We start from the raw sequence: 17098 nt of genomic DNA on the forward strand, positions 1-17098 counted from the left end.
TCAAGGAAGACGATCGCCAGGAGGAAGCGGCTGGAGAAGACCAAAGAGTCCACGATCGAGGAAAAATTGATCGGTTTTTTGAAACCGCGGAAGAGACGTTACGTTTCTTATGCGGAATAATAATATTTATTTATTTATTTTTCAGAGCATTTCACATTTAATAAGGTAATATTTTTATAAGCAAGTAAACTTAATTTAAGATGCATGATTTTAATTTATAATTAAATTTTATAATTAATAATAGTAATAATAATAATTATCAGCAAGCAGAACTGCGAAGAAGCGGATACCGGGGGGGGGGGGGGGTCGCGGCCCTATGAGAGGTGGAGTTTTAGTGGGTATGCCTGGCGATAGTCCCGCGTCAGGAGAGTCCCACACACGGGGAGTCTCGCACGACTCCTGACATGGTGCATCAAGCATTTCTCCAACTCTCCGGATAAACAAAAAAAAAAAAAAAAAAATTATCATTATTTTAAAACATTTTTAAATTATAATTAGTGAGATTAATAATAATGTTTTCTTTTTTACTTTTATAATTAAAAATAATGATAATAATAATTATTATTATTATTGCTATTATTAATTATAAAATTTCTCCTAATAATTCGTTCTAATCAAGAGTTATAGTTGAATTCGCTAAGTAGTTTCATACTGGACGCATCTATTCTATTATAATTATTATATAAAATAAAAAATGTAATAAAAAAAATTATAACAATTTTAGATTGATTATGTCTTAATTATCATTCAGTTCTCGAAAATCTTAAATTAAGACCCTTCCTCGCTTAATCATTATTCAGTTCTTGCATTTTTGCATTTCAATTTTATGCCTTTCATCAATTTTAAAGTCAGTCCAGTAGTCGTTCAAGATGCAACAATTCTTAGATTTTTGCAGTGTTTTATATTTACGTTGAACATACGATTACGACGTGGCCAAACATTTGTTATTCATACTTTTCCAAATAACCGAAAGTCCGACTTAATTACTACACTCCGGAATTGCAATTCTAAGTAAGCCGAAAATCTGCAGTAATTGCCCAAATCCCTCAAGCAATAAATACTCTAGCCGTCTCGCCACTGATCGTAAACCAATAAAGTAACCGGCGCCGAGACGACGTGCCGCGCCCCCTCTGAAGTTCCCCGACCGCGCTTTTCACTACCTACTCGAGTTTTACTTCCGGCGTCCGGCACAGCGGTGTAGAGTGTAAACACAGGTACCCAGCCCTTTTTTTAGGCTGGAAAATCTCTCGTTCGGCTTTCCCAGGAACAGCGCGCATTGCTATTGCATCGGGAAATAAGCTGTTGTCGCCAAATTTTGAAGTGGCAACGTCGTCAGTCTGCTATCGCTAAAAAAACAGCAAAAGCTAGACACACGTATTATATACAATATGCCAAGTGTATCGATAATCATTACTTACTAACCGTCTGTCGAACGTAATTTTTGCTATTGAAAAAAAAATATCTATACGCATATGCAATCATTTTTCACGTTTAAATCTTAAGCATCGTCGTATTACAGCCGCCTGTGAAAATCGCTTCGTTAGCCGCTAACTCGTGTAATGCGTGTATTTTACAGATACAGTAATAATCTATAGCGAAGGAAATTTAAACTAAAGTACACAGTTTCACACACAGGACAAGTTTTTAACTAAAAATAAAGAGACAGAATGACAAAAAAAGAAAACAAATTCATCGGTGTATAAAAAGTCTCGTATAAGGAATCGCTTCGCTCGTGCGACTGACTATTTAAAATATATTAAATATAAATATAAGTATTTGATGTGGCCATAAATGGAAGTACCATAAGGATAAATAGTCAGTCCCAAATCAGTACATATTTTTAATACGTATTACCAGGCAAATTACATGTTTTTAGTACGTACTAAAGATACATACAAAAAATATGTATTTATTTTTAACAGGGAAGTGTGATCCTCGGCGCAGCGCGAGAACATTCTACTTTTTTTTTACACAAAGCTCGCTTTTTTTCATAAACAGATAAAAACCATATCGTTTACATCAAAGACATACAGAGCGCTTGGGAAGTGGGTTATTATTCCATCGGTTTTTTGTTTGGCACGCGTTCACGACGGATCGGTAATGCTCTTGGATATAATGCTTGGCACACAATTGTATATTATTTTATAGCACGTTAACCTCAAAATGACAACTTTATTGTCGATTTTGAGGTTGTCGTGCTATAAAATATCGTATGAGACTGTTGTGGGAGGTGTTTTTCTACCTTGCTCGAGGTTTTTCGCACGAGCGAAGCGATTCCTTATACGAGACTTTTTATACACCGATGAATTTGTTTTCTTTTTTTGTCATTCTGTCTCTTTATTTTTAGTTAAAAACTTGTCCTGTGTGTGAAACTGTGTACTTTAGTTTAAATTTCCTTCGCTATAGATTATTACTGTATCTGTAAAATACACGCATTACACGAGTTAGCGGCTAACGAAGCGATTTTCACAGGCGGCTGTAATACGACGATGCTTAAGATTTAAACGTGAAAAATGATTGCATATGCGTATAGATATTTTTTTTCAATAGCAAAAATTACGTTCGACAGACGGTTAGTAAGTAATGATTATCGATACACTTGGCATATTGTATATAATACGTGTGTCTAGCTTTTGCTGTTTTTTTAGCGATAGCAGACTGACGACGTTGCCACTTCAAAATTTGGCGACAACAGCTTATTTCCCGATGCAATAGCAATGCGCGCTGTTCCTGGGAAAGCCGAACGAGAGATTTTCCAGCCTAAAAAAAGGGCTGGGTACCTGTGTTTACACTCTACACCGCTGTGCCGGACGCCGGAAGTAAAACTCGAGTAGGTAGTGAAAAGCGCGGTCGGGGAACTTCAGAGGGGGCGCGGCACGTCGTCTCGGCGCCGGTTACTTTATTGGTTTACGATCAGTGGCGAGACGGCTAGAGTATTTATTGCTTGAGGGATTTGGGCAATTACTGCAGATTTTCGGCTTACTTAGAATTGCAATTCCGGAGTGTAGTAATTAAGTCGGACTTTCGGTTATTTGGAAAAGTATGAATAACAAATGTTTGGCCACGTCGTAATCGTATGTTCAACGTAAATATAAAACACTGCAAAAATCTAAGAATTGTTGCATCTTGAACGACTACTGGACTGACTTTAAAATTGATGAAAGGCATAAAATTGAAATGCAAAAATGCAAGAACTGAATAATGATTAAGCGAGGAAGGGTCTTAATTTAAGATTTTCGAGAACTGAATGATAATTAAGACATAATCAATCTAAAATTGTTATAATTTTTTTTATTACATTTTTTATTTTATATAATAATTATAATAGAATAGATGCGTCCAGTATGAAACTACTTAGCGAATTCAACTATAACTCTTGATTAGAACGAATTATTAGGAGAAATTTTATAATTAATAATAGCAATAATAATAATAATTATTATTATCATTATTTTTAATTATAAAAGTAAAAAAGAAAACATTATTATTAATCTCACTAATTATAATTTAAAAATGTTTTAAAATAATGATAATTTTTTTTTTTTTTTTTTGTTTATCCGGAGAGTTGGAGAAATGCTTGATGCACCATGTCAGGAGTCGTGCGAGACTCCCCGTGTGTGGGACTCTCCTGACGCGGGACTATCGCCAGGCATACCCACTAAAACTCCACCTCTCATAGGGCCGCGACCCCCCCCCCCCCCCCCCCGGTATCCGCTTCTTCGCAGTTCTGCTTGCTGATAATTATTATTATTACTATTATTAATTATAAAATTTAATTATAAATTAAAATCATGCATCTTAAATTAAGTTTACTTGCTTATAAAAATATTACCTTATTAAATGTGAAATGCTCTGAAAAATAAATAAATAAATATTATTATTCCGCATAAGAAACGTAACGTCTCTTCCGCGGTTTCAAAAAACCGATCAATTTTTCCTCGATCGTGGACTCTTTGGTCTTCTCCAGCCGCTTCCTCCTGGCGATCGTCTTCCTTGAGAATACTTTGTAGAGTCTTTCGATCCTATCAATGAATTCTCCCCTCCACCTCTTCATCTCATTAATATCCAAAGATATTTTTGCTCGGTTCCTGTCTTCGAAATGTACCAGGAAACCGCCGCCTCTGCTATCCTCCAACGCGTACACCTGCACTTCTGCGGTCTGTAGAATGAGACCTTTGTCGCGGGTCTCCAAGATTCTACATACAGCCTCCATGCGTGAATTCAGCAAACAAAATGTTCTCCAACTGAACTCAATGGAAGCCACATTACCGGTATCTCCTTGTTCTCGCATTAACCGTAACACGAACTCGCTCTTCTCCGGTATTTCGTGAAACTGCTCACCACATAATATTGTGACATCCTTGTCTGGCGATAGGCTAAACTCAAAGCTGTCACGTAAAATGTCCAGTCTAACATATGGTGATAGAATGGGTGTTCGGTGTGCGTTAAATTCCTCCTCGAAACGCTTCTTTATGTCCATCGTTCTTTTGGCGAGTATGTAGGTCTTAGGCTCTGAATCCATGTCGATGTCTTCACTGAGATGTACTCCAACAAGTTGATGCAGCTCCAGTAGACGCTATTTACAGAATGAGCTAACATCGTTCAATCGGTGCTATAGGTTCGGCCGGTCGAATTGTAAGGGTAGTTGAGGGGTGGAAGGTGGGGGAAGGTAGCAATGACGTTCTTGATCAGGTATAGAGTAATTAGTATGAATACCGAGAAGTGCACAGTACTGACCTGTGGAATTATATGTAAGAACAATGGGCTGTTCAGTTATAAAAGGGGGCGGATATTCAAATGAAAGCCAATTTTCAATGACCGTTTCTAGAATACTCTATAAGTAGAAATGAAAAATGCGTTAAAAGTGTTATTCAAGTATAGAAAAGTGTATTTTTATAGTTATAAAAACGTGAATTTTCTTCGTAGTTGTGACATTTTATAATATTTATGTCACACTTTTTTAATAAGTTTGTCACATTTTTTTAACAGCTCTGTCACTTTCGTATAACGTATGTTTAATTAAAAAATTTAGCCGCAATATTAGCCGCAAAAATTAGATTTAAAAAATTAATTAAACTAAAGCAAAAATTTATGCATATTTTAATAACAAATGAACAAACGTTACAATTCGCAAGACGCAAATTCTTATTTTTTTTATTATTCGTTCCTTGTATTATATCCTTATCGCCTCGGCGTGTGCGTTTATTATTCTCCCTTGCTTTTATTGATAATGTATTTTATTTCATAATTAAACATTATTCGTCGATCGCTTTTGCACACTCGTAACTCTCGAAATGGAATTTTTTTGTTTTGAATCGTGTATACAATTATATAAGCGCATATAAGTTAATTTTTGCAGCGTACAACGAGGATCGCATATAACTTCAAACTGTTATACTCTCGTGTAAAAGGGTAAAATTTTCTTCTCGTTTTTGTAATACCTCATATTCTTGTCGCTCGAGAGCCACGAGCTTGCAGTCGAGCGCACGTGTGTGTGTGTGTCCGTTTGTGTGAGTGTACGTGTGATCTTTAGCCTTATATAGCATAATGGATAAACGTTACAAGTGCATTATCTAAAAAATCTCTCTCTGTATAATTTACCACGTCGATGATACACAGCTCTTGAGCAGAGCTCGTTACTCTCTTTGCAATCGTAAAATACTTCTCGGCTTATTATGCACATTCAAATACACGGTTGCTTTTTTTCTGTCGCTTTATACCTCGAAATTTGTAATATTTATTGCTCTTACGAACATTGAACCACCATCGAACACTATAGTAAATCCGCATATATGACAAGACGCGTTTTCTCAGGCCTATATGTTTTATTTTATTTTTTCTTGTCGTGTGTCGCGTATCTCTCGAAAATTCATAACGATCAAAAGGGAATAGTACACGATTATGCTTTGTCACGTTGAAACTCTCCGTACGGTGACCAGAGCTTGAGCTCTGATATAAAATTGAATAAGACGTCCGAGCAATATTTTTGCGATATGGACAAAAAAATATCGACCACGGACCGCGTGCGCGTTTATTTGAAAAAAATAACTTATACTTTCGAAAGGTGCGTCGACTTTTTTGCGTCGCAAATATACCGCAAGATTTTGAGTCCGACGAGACAACTCGTCGAAGAGAGATCGATATGTAAAAATAGTCGTATTATCTTTAACGCGCACTTTTTATCTTTTACTCCTTTTTCGAGCTTTTCTCTGTATAACTATGAGGATGTTTGCCCTGCACGCTGGAGCAAGATGGCGCCAGTATGCGTCTCAGCCGTCATGGCCGCCGGACCTACAACATAGCTGAATACATAGCTGTGCTAGTCTGCTGCGTACTCACGTACCTAGCGTTGAGAGTGTGGAGGGGATCGTCATTTAAACCAACATGATTATTCGCATAATCATTATAAATTTTGCAAAACCTAAGGCATTTGTAGAATCCGCAATTGAATTGTAAAAGTTTTGTGCAACTCTTATGTCAATGTACAGTTTCTATATCGTATAAATAGGCTACCTCACTTATTCTATGCAGCGAAAATCTAGAAGCAGCCTTATATTGGTATAAGAGTCCCTAAATAAAAAAGTCATGACCGGATGAAGTGAAGCCAAGAATGCGTCAATATGATTGGCTCATGTAGTGCGCATGCGTCAAAAGTATCGTTAGAATTTTTTGATTTGTTTTTGATTTCTAAAATTGATTCTAATATTAAAAATGTAATATAATACTATAATAGATATCAAATTATAATTTGTGTATTTATAATATTCTAGAGACATTCTACTCTCGAGACTATTCTATTCTCGAGACATAACCTTAAAATTTTAAAAGGAAGTTGGCGATGAAACCGCGGCAATTTTGAAATTTATATGAGCGCGAAATGAATCATATATTGTAAAGTTTGATATATTTCCGCGATAGAAAACAAATATTAAAAATATCAATGAAGTATTTATATTCCATTTAATAAGTTAATGAAATTATAGTCTACTACAGTGCGCACAGCGCACTGCGCCACGTCTAGTAGCGTAATACGTTTGCAATTTAATTGCGGATTCTACAAGTGCCTTGGGTTTTGCAAAATTCGCAGTAATTTTGCAAAAAATAATGTTTGTTTGATTGTCGTCTTCCCTCCATCCTCTTTACATTATACGTTAAAATTCGCGTCAGTCTGCATTCTGTTCTTCTATTGGTGCGTGGCGGGCATGACAGCTGAGACACGTACCGGCGCAACCTGGGCTGAGCTTGCAGGGCAAACATCCTCATAGGCTCAATCGTGCGACTGATCCCGTTGGTTTTGTAACTTTTATTTTCTCATCTTCCTCGTACGATTGCTCTTTTTTTTATTCAAAAAACAATAAAAAAAGTTTCATTTTCAATGAATATTTGCGCGTACGACGACGCGACGTGGGAATAAAAGGTGCGAGGACCTTTGTTACAAGTGGCGTGTAATCTCGCTCGCGCGAACGGAACTATATTTTAAATCGCGAAAAAATATTAAACGAGCTATAGCGAAGGGCCTCGTTGCACACGTCGCTATAATTATTATTAAAAAAAGAGGAACCGCAAGAACGTGCAAAGGTACCGAAAAATCCCGATAAGTGAACCTAAGAATTTCGTGATTCATGAGGTTACTTACAAGGCGATACTTTGACCCTTCGCAGCAGCTGCCCGAAGATCTTCCCTATAACGTTTTGCGTGTTTTCCGTTCTCTTTGAGCCTGCGGTGTTTAGATTCCCGAAAAAACTCGCAAAGGAACCGAAAAAGCCCGATAAGTGAACCTAAGAATTTCGCGATTTATGAGGTTACTTACGAGGCTATACTTCGAACCTTAGTAGTAACTGGAGGTATATCTCCCGTACACACTTTAGCATATTTTCCACTAGATTTACTAGATCTCCACGTAGACGATTGCTGAAAACACCTCACCTGAGTCTGACATAGCTTTTATTCCCGTGTTTTTTCCAACAAGGGCATGAAAGGGACTTTATTATGCGTGAAAGTTGGGTAGGAGATCGTGAATTTTAAGTCGTGCACAAAAATTTGAGAAATTTGAAAAAATTAAAAAATTTGAGAGTTTTGAAAAACGGGTATTAACAGAGATAAATTGGGTTAATTTTTTTCTCCCCCTCGAGCGCGAAGTGTCATTTCTGATTTTTCTTTGATATTTTTTGAACTTGAGATTTGAAGGATCTCGGCTTCGATCTTGTTCAACTAGAAATTTATCGGATCAATAATGAATCGACCTCTAACTCCGCAATTAACATTTCCTTGCGATCAATCCGAGTTGGTCTGCGTCATCTGTCCGGTTAGTGCACTACACCTAGTATAGCTTCGGCTCAGGGATGCAGTTTGCCTCGGTAATTATTGAGACGTATCCAAAGCAGTTGCCCTGACGTCTGATCCGCATACATACCTCTAATACAGCCGACCACAGGCCTTTGTCAATAAGCTACTTGCAGATCAGCGGGCTTAAGTAAGTGACCTATTAATCACAAGGCATTCCCACGATTAAACATGCTTTTGCAAGCTCTTTCTCCGCATGCAAAATCGCGTATCGGCTCGCCGATAATTCCCGAAATCTAATAATCCATGCAAAGTAATCCCCGCGAGCGAGAACAATTCATACGCCGCGAGCCTTCGGATTCGCGTCTTAAATCCTTATCGCGGACCCGGTAAGCCCTCTCAATAAAGTCCGACACGAGCTATAAACTCCGATCTACTACTTCTCGCCAGCAAGCCCTGCCCTCGCGGCTCATCGATCCGAGGTTTTGAACTTCGAGTCCTCCGCTGCGAAATAAAACGAAATTAAAATCGAGTAACTAGCTGCAGCTGTCGCTGCTGTTGATTACCGAAAAGGCCGGACGCTTAGGCGCGAGTGGAGCCTGTGGATTTATTCTTTTTTATTTCGCCCTCGTCGTGTACCGACGGCGAGAAGTGGAGGAGGCCAAGCTTCTTGAAGATTCAATTACCAACGAGTGCGGGAGCTCTAAGTAATTGACATTGGTTGCAGGAGTCGGGCGAAAGTTGTGAGGTGTGCCGGCGAGGAGCGAGGCGAGATCCTGCACTCTATAGCGAAGACGATGCAGTGTATATAGAAAGATGAGAGAGTTGCTGCTGCTGGGTGTCGGAAAACGGATGGAGTTTTCAACAAATAACGATCGTGTTCGTGCTGAGGTTTTAACTCTTGTGTTATACCCGTATTACGAAGAGAAATCACGACGAATTTTTAAAATTCAAATGCATAATCCATCACCTCGCGCTCTCTCTCTCTCTCTCTCTCCCTCTCTCTGATGAAACGCGCTCGATCATCTTCCGGTTTCCGAGCCGCTGAGCAGCGTAAAAGACCGAGAGAAAAAACGCAGACTCCCACACATAACAGCTCTCGTGTGCGTCGTGGCTGCTGCGAAACATTTTTCCTCGTGCGCCTGACAATTTGACACATACAGTCGCCGGCGACGTTTTTTCTCTTCTCTTTCTCGCCACCTTCCCTATTCGCTCGGTTTTGCCGTCGTCGTCACCTCGGCCCTTTGATACTCGTGCCTGCGAAAAATTCTTCAAAGGGATTCCGCGTGCCTAGAAATATATGATGTGTGAGCGAAAAGGCGCGTCAGGCGTCGGGAGCGGTTATTGCGTTTTGCACGTTTTATTCGCTGCTGCGCGGAGGGGACGAAACACCTTATGAAACAGTTCCAATGTTAACTCATTTCATTTCGAATATCTCTACAACTTTGACAAGATTCCAAATGCCTATGATCGGATCGCTCGGGCAGTACAATCAATTTCCGCGCGCATTCCAGATCGACGATGCGCAGTCACAAAGACGAGCTTCGTCGACACAGGCCGTGTGTCCTTCTCTCAAAGCCCTTTCCCGCGCGCGAAGACTCTCCTCTCCGCGCGCTACATCAGCCCTGCGCGCAAAGGGCCGACGCACGTCGGCAAGTGAATTACTCTGCGGCTGCAGAGGCGGCGGACCCAATTACACAGGCCGATGCATTGCGCCACCGAGTAATGACGTAGTCGCATAAGCCCGACCGAGCGTGAAATTCGCGCGCGCGCGGGCTGCTCTCCGCAATCAGTGCTTAATCTCGTTCCCTCCGCTGCTGAGCTGCATAATCGAATGACGAGCAGCTCTTTTTCGCGGTTCTAGATGGCTTGGATAAGAGGAAGCTTGACTGAGCTTGCGGCTGAGGATTCGACGCCAGAGGTGTGTGGGTTTTCTTTTTTGAGCGGGGCGAGTTATTTGTTAAAATTATGTCGCCATTTTTGCAAAAACTTATATATATATATATATATATATATATATATATATGTGTATATATATATATATATATATATATATATATATATATATATATATATATATATATATATATATATATATATATATATATATATATATATATATATATATATATATATATATATATATATATATATATATATATATAGATAATGTAGCAACTTGAAATTATGGTTCGTGGGCGCTGTATGTGAGACTAAAGTTTTTTATTACAGGTACAATTCCAAAGTACGAAAACTAAAGCATTTTCCTGTAATAAAGTATGGCTGCACACTATGGGTACTTGAAACAAATAATAAAGATGCACGATGAAAGTTTTAAGATCCTAAACATCCTTTTTACACTGATGTCGTCTATAAAATATTAAGCGTTGTTCGCGTATTATACGTCTCCGCATAAAATATGTATCACCTAGCACGGTTTGATTCTTGCGCCTCTTGATGACGAGTTAATTATGGCGCGCCAAGAAAAGAAAGAGCGCATGCGTAAGCCCTTCTGCGGTCTGAGATCGATTAGTGCGCGCGAGAGCGTCAGATTCGTTTCGGCATCGATCGAGAGCAGTGTGATCCGAAGCCTAGCCTCTATTCTCGTGTAGCTTTTTTATTGTGCCTGTAGTAATCGCTGTAATTTGAATTATATTTGTTAGTGAATCACTCGCGTGTGATTCCTCCCTTATTTCTATAATTCGTGTAAATAAAGTGCCTGTAATTCCGTGTGGGCGAGACCCAAGCGTGCTGTCATCGCATAGCGAATCTTCGCTATAGGTCCCGGTCGCGACGACTCGACGAGTTGTCCCAAGTCGTTCACGGAGCGAGGACTGGACCCGTTCCCGAGACGTCGGGGCCCTGTGACGTGCTGGGCGTTGCCACCCCGGGATATCTCCATCTTCTCGATCGACAATCGACCCAGAAGAGAGGGTGGTCCGTCACGTACAGCGCACCGATATTTGCGATTTGCGGCGTTATTGTAGGGACTGATCCCCGAAATATTAGGTAAGCGAGCGCTCTGTAAATATAAGGATCGATTATCCACTGCGTAAGTTAAATTAGATAATAAGTTTTGACTTTTGTATTTGATGCTTACATAAATTCATTAATTTACTTGATAAATAAATAATTTCTATTTCACTAGCTTGCTCAGGCTTTTCCCTCTGTTCCGTGAGGGTTTTTATGCCTAAGCAAGTTACTGTTTATATTAAGTTTAACCGCGAAATTGTTGCATTTTTAATTTAAGGACCCGACTACTCATTCCTTTTCCCACTTCCTTCATAAATGTAATTTGACTGTTTTCAAGCGTGTATAATGTCATTTTTTAAACAAAGTAATGGATCAAAAAATATTTAAAGTCGACAAAATTTGGTTAGAAATATTATTAACACTTCATAACGTCACACAAATGCTGTGCATTAATTGCAAAACGCAAATCATTTCAGCCATAGAAAAAAAGACCTCGATCCGGACCGCACCACCGCAAATATTGAAATCGAATCTCAGTTAAATACGAGAAAAAGAACATCTTTATTCGGTCCATTCGCTCGACAAAATTTAAAGTCGCGCACTTTGCGGCAGAACGGAAAAAAGCGCAAACTGGGAACTTGAATCAATTTGCTCGCATACGAGATCTAGTTTCGCGCGGTGCAGAGCAGGCGGGTGCAAAAGAGAGAGAGAGAGAGAGAGAGAGAGAGAGAGAGAGAGAGAGAGAGAGAGAGATAGCGCAGAGTGAAAGCGGAAAACCGCACTCGAACGGATTTTTTCCCTCCATTCGATCCGTTACACGCGGCTGCATTGTATTTCGCGCCGAAACGCGTAAATTTACATCGCGTCCCAGATTTTTAGTCTGACGCCGATGGCTGTACAGAGGGAAAAATTCGCGCCCGGTGCGAATCCTCGAGCGATTTTCGCCTGTTCGGCGGAATTTCGTTTCGCACTGCTGGACCGATGTATGCACAGATAAGTGAGAGAGAGAAAGAGAGAGAGAGAAAGAGAGAGAGAGAGAGAGAGAGAGAGAGAGAGAGAGAGAGAGAGAGAGAGATAACTGTAACGTCGGCGAAAAAGCTCCCGATACTCGTGTAGGCGAGTTTTGGCAAAACAAGTGTTTGACGCATAGCGTCTGCAATATCATTTATTTTTGAGGAAAACTATGCGAAATACCCAAATCAACAATTATTTCAAATACCCGCACCCCGTGAAAGCTCGCAAACTTAGACCATAAGCGCATAAAGTCCATAATCGGAGAGCCGATGTATTGAAATCGGGCACCGAATCAGCGGCGAGCTGCAATCGACAAAGGATGCAAACCGGATTGCTGTCCACCTCTACTACTGGCAGTGCCGTTGCTCGCTGCTTTGATCGTGAAAGGAAACCAATAGAACGGCACTTCAGTCCTCCTATACACGCTGTCTCCGCTTTGGCTCACGCAGCAAAACCGCGTCTTCATTGTCAAACGCAAACTCCGCGCGACGCTGTGCACACAGTGACGTGTATTGCACTGACGTATAACCCTGGAATAGCTCTGCTTTCAGTTTTTTTGTCCACCTCTTCATCCGCACGCGTGCACCTATCCCGCGAGATCGAGGCTCAAGCGTAGAATTTTGATTTTGTCATTCTCGAAGTTTGATGGAGTCGCGGCTCTTGAAGACGAGCTTGTTTGTGTGTCTTGTCTTGGAAAATTTACATGCAGCCATTGTGCTTCGCGCAGTTGTACTTCAAGGAGCAATTACAAGGCACCGCCGCGCGGAGTGTGCTGGATTTTCCAAAGTTCTCTTGAGTTTGAAGGAGAATCGTAGCTACAAGACGAGCTGCTCTGAATTAGGATGGGATTATACACGCGAACGCGATATCGCACTCTGTGCGATTACGAAAATCAAAACGTTGCTCTCCCCGAAATTCGTTAATATCCAAATTGCATTACATTCCGAATTGCGAGAGCTCGGCTCTGTGCAAGCTGAACGTTGATTGCTTCGTCAAAGATCAACAACTATATATAGTTGCCAACAATCTCTTTGGAGCTGTATAAAAATAATCTAGTGCGCAGTTGATTAATTTGCAACGCAATTTGCAGGGAGTCGTTTACAAGTGGCGTATTAATTTTCAGAGCGTTGTGAAATTTTAACAGCCGATAGAAGCTGTTTAATTACACGCCGTGATAGTAAGCTCTCTCTCTCTTTTTCTCTTTCTCTCTCTCTCTCTCTCTCTCTCTCTCTCTGCTTGTTGCTCTGCTTGTTGCTCTGCTCGATCTTCGCGGATCGTTGATAAAATTTCATTAGTCACGATGAAAGCATTTAATCAATACACCAGCCACACTAGAAAAAAGTTCAAAAAAGCGAACTCAATAAACTCTTTACAAGCACACACTTCAGACAGACGGACCAACAGTACTGCGTTCAGGTCCTCGACGTCCCCCCACACGATTATTCAACAAAAGATCAAAGTATGCCCCTCCTCTCTCTCAGAGAGAGAGAGAGAGAGAGAGAGAGAGAGAGAGAGAGAGAGAGAGAGAGAGAGTTCCTCTCGCAGCCATCGATTTTTCGTCCTATACCTACCCCGCGAGCCCTATCACCTCCCCCCATCTCTACGTATGTTACGCAATACTGCAGGCAACCGATGCGTCGAGTGGCTTCACCTCTTCGTTCGTCGGCACTCGACTCGTGTCTATGCCTTGCACACACACACTCAGCCGCGATTCGACGACTAATTAGTGCTCGCGCGGGCCGCTCCGTTGAAATGCGCAGTCGAGCCGCGCGAGAAGTAATCAGCTGCAATTGCCATTGCTTTCTCATAGAACTGTCTGGTCACGTGCACCGCGCGCGCCGGCAGAGAAAGAGGAGGAGAGTGCAGAGACAAGAGTGGAAGGGTGCGCAGGATTTGTATTAATTGCGCCGACGAGAGGAGGCTTGTATTGCTGGAATACGTGATTTTTAACTGATTGCAGCAGCTCGGGGGAAATTGATTGCGCGCTGTGTAACGAATTCGGGTGTGGTGCAGGAGCCCTCTAATTTTAAACGGTTTGGTACGATCGTTAACTTTTTTCCTGCATTGAAGGTTTGTGCAGAATCTTTGGACCTAAGTGGAACTCAACGAAATAAAAGCTCCCAATTGCAAACTTGCGCTCAGAACAGAGAACAACAAACTCTCGCTCGATGATCACGGTTCATCACTTCCTCCCGTAAACTTCGCCATTAGCTCGAAGCAGCTTTAACTTCTTCTCTCCCGGCGTCTCTCGGCATCTGGGTACACACGCAGAGGGCCGAGCGAAGCGTGAGAAATTCATTTGATCCACAGGAGAGAAAGGGAGTTCAGGGGAAAAGAATTCTCGTTCGAGAGAATTTCGGTGAGCGCGGCGCTCGCGCGGGAACAGAAGCTACTTCCGTCGTGCCGGAAGCGGAACCGCGGCAACTTTGCCGCTTGGGACATCCTGCGGTCGCTTAACTTGGCGCGTTCGCCCCTGCGACTCGATGCGTTTGTATACCGTTCGCAGCCCTTGTCTCTGCTGAGCTCACGGCTATCCCTTTCGAAGTCGTTTTGTTTGCCGTTGTTTCGCGGGGTAATGAGAGATTATGCGATCGCGTGTGTTTTTGTAACGAGATTTGCCGTCGCGTGCAGAATAAATAAAACTTTTTTATCCTGCACTATTACATACTGAGCCTTGATTCCTATGAATCGAAAACACTTCCTCCTCGTCGCATCTCCCAAACGACAGCTGGGTACAGGACTCCATATATAACATTCAAACGCAAACTTGCTCTCGCTGTTGAGCAAGTTACAAAGCGTCAAGATAGAGACGAAGCCAGAGACGTCGAGCGCGAGTATGTCCGGGTTGCAGCGACGTTAATTGCATGCATTGTCACGCGGTGTTTACATTGGACAAGACAAGTGTCTCGTCCCCTCGGAGAAGGGCGCGCATAAGCAACGCTCACAGATTGCAGCTGCAGCAGCAGCAGCGGGCATATCTGCTGACGCCTAATGTTGGCTGCGTTAACAAAGAGATATCACGATTATCCGTCAGTGCAGACGAGCTGTGCATGTATCACCGTAGGCGAGAGGAGATGAAGCATTCGTGCCACCACTGGGCTGATTAAGCGGGAGAACAGATCTCTCGTGACTCGCGATTGTTTCGTTGGGGGTAGCTATTTTAGCATGATTATTTATTGTAAATAATGGCATTTCTTTTAAAAAAGTATGTGCGTCAACGACAAGTGATCACTAACCGAGATCCCTCTTTAACGAGACTTGAATTAAGACTCGAGCCTAAAAGGAGAAAGATAACGCAGCAAATTCTCCGGCAACTTAATTAAGCTCTCTCTTCCCCTGTACCCGTCGTCCCACCGCTTTCTTATTGCCCTCCGCAACGCCGGAAAATATTACTGTACGCATTTATAACAAGCTTCCTGGGATAATTATTACGCAATACGCCAGGTCGTCTTATCTCGACGTTCTCTAGCTATTATAAATCTTGTTAATCGATAATCACAAAAAAATACCTGTCGACTATGATCCCAAATCCCCAAACATTTCCCAAAGAAAAACTCATCCGCGATCAAAGCACGTGCTCGCATCGATACCCGGCCAAAGCTCGCAACTGATCCGATGGCAAAGGTTAACCACCGCCTGTAATAGACATCAGACTCCGACTACATCTCACAACGTATACATTATCCGAGCAAATCCCGCAGACAGGGTCGGAAGAGTATACACGGCGCAGCGGAAAAAAAAAGTATAAGTATAGCCCGGCGGCCTAACGCTTGTTCCTTAGCCAAGCGCGAAATCCTCCGCCGCTTATCCCTCCTTGCGGCGCGCCGCGCGGGAAAAAGCTCAAAAATACTCGGAAGCGATCGAGATAAGTCGTATCTGCGATCCACGACTTCTTCGAGTAATCCTCTTCCAGCTGCCGATTCGGCTGTGTACGGACTTTTCTCCGTCAACGAGGAGTCGAGAATTGCTGCAGCGTTGGGCTACTGGTCTTAAGTAGCTATAGGGATCCGAACAGTAGATAAGGGTCGAGTATGGTCGGCCGGGCGAAACTTGCCGCATACGCGCGATCGTTCGATTTTGGGGAGAGATTGCTGATTATTGCTTTGTGTAGGAGTGTGAAGAGAAAATTGTTTTTCATAATGAGCTTTTTCTCTTTTTTTCGACATTATGCTCGTAGACCTCTTTTATTTGTAAAAAGCTCAACGTTGTAAAAGCTGAGTTGTTCTCGGATTAAAAGAGCTTTAATCCTGCTTCGTTAAAACGTTTCTTCGCACTCGAAAACTTTAGAATTTCGCAAATACAATAGCAGCAACCTCGCGCGCGAAGTCTCGTCGCGAAAAAAGAGGAACCCCTCTCTGGGAATCTGAAAACGCTTAAACGTAGAGCTTTTCACCATCAGAGTTAGCGCGCGAGAATGAAAAAAGGCTGCAGCGGAAAAAAGAAGAAAATACGCAGAGTGAGAGAGAGAGAGAGAGAGAGAGAGAGAGAGAGAGAGAGAGAGAGAGAGAGAGAGAGAGAGAGAGAGAGAGAGAGAGTAGAAAAGCGAAAAATATTGCGCAGAGAGTACACACTTAATTGCAGATGGAGCTGAAGAGGCCTCTTTTTCTCTCCGTTCACTTCCACGCAGATTTTCAACATTTAATTGTTCCGACCTATTTCGAGCCGTTCGCTCGAGATTACAGGCGAGAACAACGCGCGCGTGATCAGCTTCTGCTGCAGGCGACCGGTAAGCTTTCCTCGAGATTTCCGCGCAAATCCGTTTTTTTTTTCTAACGAACGACGAGTGCGCCGTGCCTGTGTTTAGAGCTGTTGCATCATTGGACTCGTT

This window comes from Nasonia vitripennis, chromosome 1 (assembly GCF_009193385.2).
Source record: "Nasonia vitripennis strain AsymCx chromosome 1, Nvit_psr_1.1, whole genome shotgun sequence".
In the NCBI taxonomy this organism is placed as follows: Eukaryota; Metazoa; Arthropoda; class Insecta; order Hymenoptera; family Pteromalidae; genus Nasonia; species Nasonia vitripennis.